The sequence below is a fragment of the Python bivittatus genome, unplaced genomic scaffold (genome assembly GCF_059951505.1).
Source record: "Python bivittatus isolate LINGU-HERP-01145 unplaced genomic scaffold, Pbiv_v1 ctg000700_np1212, whole genome shotgun sequence".
NCBI classification, from domain to species: domain Eukaryota; kingdom Metazoa; phylum Chordata; class Lepidosauria; order Squamata; family Pythonidae; genus Python; species Python bivittatus.
This window is the reverse complement of record NW_028277098.1, coordinates 84,777,251-84,783,250: the sequence shown is the minus strand read 5'-3', so window position 1 is coordinate 84,783,250 and position 6,000 is coordinate 84,777,251.

The window sequence follows — 6,000 nt, the reverse complement described above, 5'->3', positions numbered from 1 at the left end:
AGTACATCTGTAAGATGGCACCCAAAGATGAGCTGCTGAGAGAATGACTGAGGCAACAGCAGACATGGGAGGAAGTTCAAGTGGAGAAAGTGCCATGGCAAGACAAGACCCTGCATGGGATGTACCATTGACTGATAGCTGAGATGGCTGACATTGGGAAATCCTACCAGTGGCTGGAAAGGGCTGGACTAAAAGACAGCACTGAGGCACTGATCATAGCAGCACAAGGACAGGCACTATGCACCAGATCCACAGAAGCAGGGCTCTACCACACTGGACAGGACCCAAGATGCAGATTGTGCAGAGAGGCCTCAAAGACAGTCCAACACATAGTGGCAGGGTGTAAAGCACAGGCAGGAACAGCATACACTGAACGGCATAACCAAGTAGTTGGCATTGTATACAGGAACATCTGCACAGTGTATGGGCTAGACCCTCCTAAGTCCAAATGGGAGATTCCACAGAAGGTTGTGGAGAATAACAGGGCTAAAATCCTGTGGGACTTCCTGATGCAGATGGACAGGCAGGTACTGGCCAATCAACCAGACACTGTGGTAGTAGACAAGCACCAGAAGACAGCAGTGGTGATAGATGTAGCAGTGCCAAATGACAGCCACATGAGAAGGTGGAGAAGTATCAAGGCCTGAAGGAGGAACTAGAGAGGATGTGGAAAGTAAAGGGCAAAGTGGTCCCAGTGGTGGTAGGAGCACTCGGGGCTGTGACTCCTGAGCTGGGAGAGTGGCTCCAACAGATACTGCGCAGAACCCTCAAACTCCCAGGCCTCTGGCCTCTGAAGATACATACCATCCATAGGGGTGAGAGTATGTATATGTGCATGTATATGTATACGTAATTGTAGTGCACCTTTTTTTTTAATCTGTTCAATTATGTCTGATTCTCAGAGACTGCCTGGACAAGTCCCTGCAGTTTTCTTGCCAAGATTTTTCAGAAGTGTTTTGCCATTGCCTCCTTCCTAGGGCTGAGAGAAAGTGACTGGCCCAAGGTTACCCAGCTGGCTTTGTGCCTAGGTGGGACAAAACTCACAGTCTCCTGGTTTCTAGTGTGATGCCTTAACCACTACACCAAACTGGCTCTCATAGTGTACATTTACCTGAGAGCAAATCCGGTTGAACTGAGAGTTATATCAGAGTAACATGCATGAAGTCAGGCTGTAGAGTTTTTATTTGTGGAGATAAAGGGGAAAGAAACCACTCCGTAGGTACAGAGTCTGCTTTTCCAGCATTTTGTTCAAGGAATGAAAAGGCACCGTGATAAATGTTATGTGTAAAGCAACACTGTGGGTGGTTGGGCACATTTGAATGTTGAGATCATGGCCTGGTGCACTCTCAAAACTGCTGCAGAAGTTTAGAATATGGCTGCCACAAAGAACATGACCACTCATAAAACACTCCTTCACCAAAAAGCAAATTAATGAGGTTGCTTCTACCATAAAATCTTATTTTTGATTTTCTTTGGGAGGGGAACACTTCCAGTGAAGCACAGGACTACATCCATTCCAGTTTTACTTCATAAGTATGCCTAAGACACCTATGTTTATTAGGTTTGTTCAATTTATTTCCTGTCTTTCTCCAGTAGCTCACGGTGGCTCGCCTAGGGATTTCCCATTGTTTAATCTCTACCACGACAATCCTGTGAGGAAGACTGGGTTGAGAGACAATGATTGGCCCAAAATCACCCTGCGAGCTTTGATAGTTGAGGGGGAACTTAAACTCACATCTTCCCAAACCTAACCCAACAGATTAGCCATTACACCACACAGGATCTAAGGGGATCCAAGAGACCTTCCAGAAAAGGAGGCTGATATGAAAGGCTGATGTTTTGGTTTGCAGTATACCAGTTTCCAATTCATTTTCATTAACATAATCTTTTAAAAGAATACAAAGTAAGGCTGGGCAGGGAGCCTGGCAGCATTCTAGGATGATATCTGCAAAGCCACATTAATGGCTGCTGTCATTCTTTTTAATCAAGTGATGTTTTATTATGTAATACACTGCCATACCTTTGAAGACTATGATTACAGTCTGAATATCCTACATTCAGTTCTCATGACTACCATTATAATTTTAGGCCAAATGACATATTTCTGATTGAAGTATATATTATAAAAGATAACATGCATTGGAAGCAAACCAGTGGGAGCTTTCCTGTAATTGACACATTGTGTTCATTATTAAACGTATCATGTTACATGTAATGATACACAGCAATCAAATTAGATACAGGTCTCTTATACATTAGCCAACAGGTGTGAAAGAAGCTCATCTAACCTTATGTAGTCTATGTGTGGCTAATGTTTTACAGGTGCTTACTGGCACCTAGTACAGGCTATTATTGTTCTGAGTGTTGCGCTTAAGATGCTATTGTTGCGGTTTTTATTTATAGGCTGAATTTTGCTTTGATAAAATGCAAATTTTGCTTTGATAAAATGCAAATAGAAAAAAAATCAGTATTTGGGGTAATACTGATAAACCAACCAACCTTCCTTCCTTCCTTCCTTCCTTCCTTCCTTCCTTCCTTCCTTCCTTCCTTCCTTCCTTCCTTCCTTCCGATTGCATTTCAACTTTCAAATACCATTTTGGGAAAAATATATGAAATTGTCTATTCCATGTATTTGCAACAGTGCAGAGATTTGATATTCCACTTGAGGTATCTGCAACGTGTTTTACATTATTTTCAATCAGATTTGTTTTATTCCCTCTACTAACCCTGCATGTGAGATTCTCATGAATTTTTCCTGGTGATGCTCATTTCAATGATAATTAGGCAATGTGCCATTTTTTATGTAACACTTCTTTTATGAAGTGAATACTTAAGAAAGAAATGATATGTGTGGCTGCTACAAATCCTTCATGACTCTGGTAAAATTGCAAGGCATTCGTTGAGATGAGAGAGATGAAGGAATGCTGGTAGGTTTTACACAAGTCTTTTGAGGTCATTTAATGGTGGTATAATTCTGTCTTTCCATTGGAAAGAGAGCTGGAACTCAATGGGACAGAAATGCAGAGAGTATTAAGGTCTGCCTTTTCTCTTACTAATTGAAATGCCAGGCAGGGAATTTCTCTTCCTGTTTTTGGCTGGCAGCAAATGAAGAATGGTAGTCCTTCAGGTTCGAAGAAGACACTGTTGTGCAGTTCATCTGTGGACATGGAGGTGGCTCTGCAGTCCCAGTCTGGAAGTGGAGAGTCTAGCACAATGGAACTCCAGTGGGGCACTGGAAATCCATTGTTGTAGTAACTGTGGGCATTATTCTGTGACTCCACTCATGGTTTTCTATAAGTTTTTGGCGGCGCCTGTCTTCAAAGCTGGTGGAAGCTTCATAGCACAGGGCTCACCAGCAGGTTCTGTCAGCAGCCACATTTCTAGTTCCCTTGGCTGCATATCACAGTGGCATAGGGTTTCTTTCACAGCATCTTTGTAGCACTTGCATGGTCAATCTTGAGGTCTCTTTCCAGACTCCAGTACACTATAGAGCAAGTGGTGAGGCATACGGTGGCAAAGTACTTCAGTCTTGTTCCGGCTGATAGTCAGGCCGAAGAGCATAACAGCATCTGAGAATTTGTTCAGCATCAACTATAGATCACTGTCTTTGTGTGCCAGGTGTGCACAGTCATCAACAAAGAGGGTTTCTTGGATGACTGTATGGAGGCACTTTGTCCGTGCATTCAAGCGGCGAAGGTCAAAGAGAGAGATGCCAATTTCTAGGGCTGCCTCGTTCACCTGGCAGCAAATATTTTTCCACTGAATAACATTAATCCTGTCCTACAGAATAAGGCTGTACACCAAAACAAGGGAAGGAAGTTGTAAAAGGTTTGGAACATACTGAAGTTCTGGCTCACAATATTCTAAAACAGGGTTCCTCAACCTTGGCGACTTTAAGATGGGTGGACTTCAACTCCTAGAATTCCCCAGCCAGCCTGCGAGTTGAATTCCACCCGTCTTAAAGTTGCCAAAGTTAAGGAACCCTGTTCTAGCACACAGAAGTTCTGATAAGCAGCATGAAATCACAAAGTCCTTCACAAAAAACTTTACTAACGATGTTTATTAGCACAACCAGAAGCCAAATGCCAACAACATGCACAATTTTGTAATCATTGCTACCATACAGTGCAATACTTGTACTATCATGTAGTGAATTCTTTCTAATGTCTTTACTAGCTGTGGCCATAGAAGGCATCTTTATTTTCTTCTGCTAACAAACTAATGTGGTATGCGTGTGTTTCTGCTTTCTTTTTATAGTCTATGTGTGTGTATATGTACACCGAGAAGCACAGTGCAGTACTCTGAGCCACTTGACCAGAAGGGAGGCAGGAGAGGGACTTAAAATGGAGCAGTCAGCAGCATTCTGAGTTACCACCCAACTGCTTTCAAAGGGTTTCATGGAGAAGAAAAAAAAAATCTGGATTTTTTTCTCTGTAGTCTTTGCAGATCTGGTCCATTTTTGAACTGTGTGTTTTTCTGGTTGTTTTGGGCTTTGGGGTTTTTTCCCCCCTTCTTGTCATTCTAAATTTAGACCCGTTCTGCTTTCTGGAAAGTATCTTGCTGACAGACAGACGGACAGAGTGAGCCTCTTTACATAATTTCTAACGTTCCATTGAGTTGGAAAGAAAAAAGAAACATGAAACAAAAAAACTCATCTAAGCATCTGTTGGTGAACCAAAACAGAAAATCAGGGAGATGGCTTTTTCACACTTTTTGACTGATTACTTTATCTAATGACAGGCAACACTTTCATACACTTTTCTAAGCAATAGAATGGAAGCAGTTTCCCACTGCCTTCTTTTGATATATTTTATGCATTTCCTAGTCTAGTCTACAGTCTTGAGATTTCCTGTTGCCTCTCATCCAGTTACTAACCAGGCCTGACCTACTTTCCTTTTCAGGATTACTCAAATTCAACTAATGCTGCCATCTAGCTGGTGTAAAACACCTGTTTCTCTTTCTTCCTCACTAAAAATGACAGGAAATTCAGCAGTTAGTAAACTCCAGATGTCAAAAAGGGCCTTGGAGGCCACACACAGATGCAAGTGTGAGCAATTTACTGCAGATCAAGATTGAAAATTCACATTACCTGGAAGGGTATAAATATAGGAAATGAACATGATTTTAAATAACAAAATACAGGGAATCCTATAAATGCCTTGCCATATTAGCCTGACTTTTTTCTGTAATATTTTATCAGTGGATTCTTGTAAATGGAACTAAATTTGATGTAATATTTTATGCATGGAACCACTTGTATTTATAATTGCCAGCTCACACAGGACTTGAGGAGGGGTAACCAACCCTGGGGGTGGTTGGCACCCTGAAGATGCTCCCGTAGATCAAAAACCTGTTATATACCTTCAATTCCTTAGAATATATTATTTATTTATGAACACCATTTTAACTGTATTTTAATTGGTTTTTATTCTTATTTTTATTGTAAACCACCCAGAGTCACTCTCTGAGTGAGATGGGTGGTGACTAAATTTGAAATATAAATAAATAAAAATATATCAGCATCATCATCGTAAAATATAGTTTCCACATATCCAAAGAAAGGAAATGTGTTTAAAAGAAAATTACAGAGCTAACAATATGGCTAACTTTTCTTGGGGGGAAAAACCCTAAGCATTTATTTGGTTTTTATTTCATAAAAGAAAAGTTGCTAATAGAAGACCTAATAAAAGTTTACAAAAATATACATGACATGGGGAAATTAAATTGAGTTCCCCTCCTCCATCTTGCTTGCCAACAGAATTATAATTATAATTACCCAGTTAAATTGATTGGCAGTGCTTTAGGGACAAAGGACCTACCTGCTCACATCAGGGGTATTTAATTTAAAAGCTAACTGGTTGAGAAATTTGGATGGCTTCAAAGACCTGCTAGGTATGTTCAAGGGAGATCAATCTTTCAATGGTTATTACCAGTGACAGCTCAATCAAATCTCCAGGTGAAGAGGTAGCATGTACAATGTTCTGTACTAGTAAGTGGAAG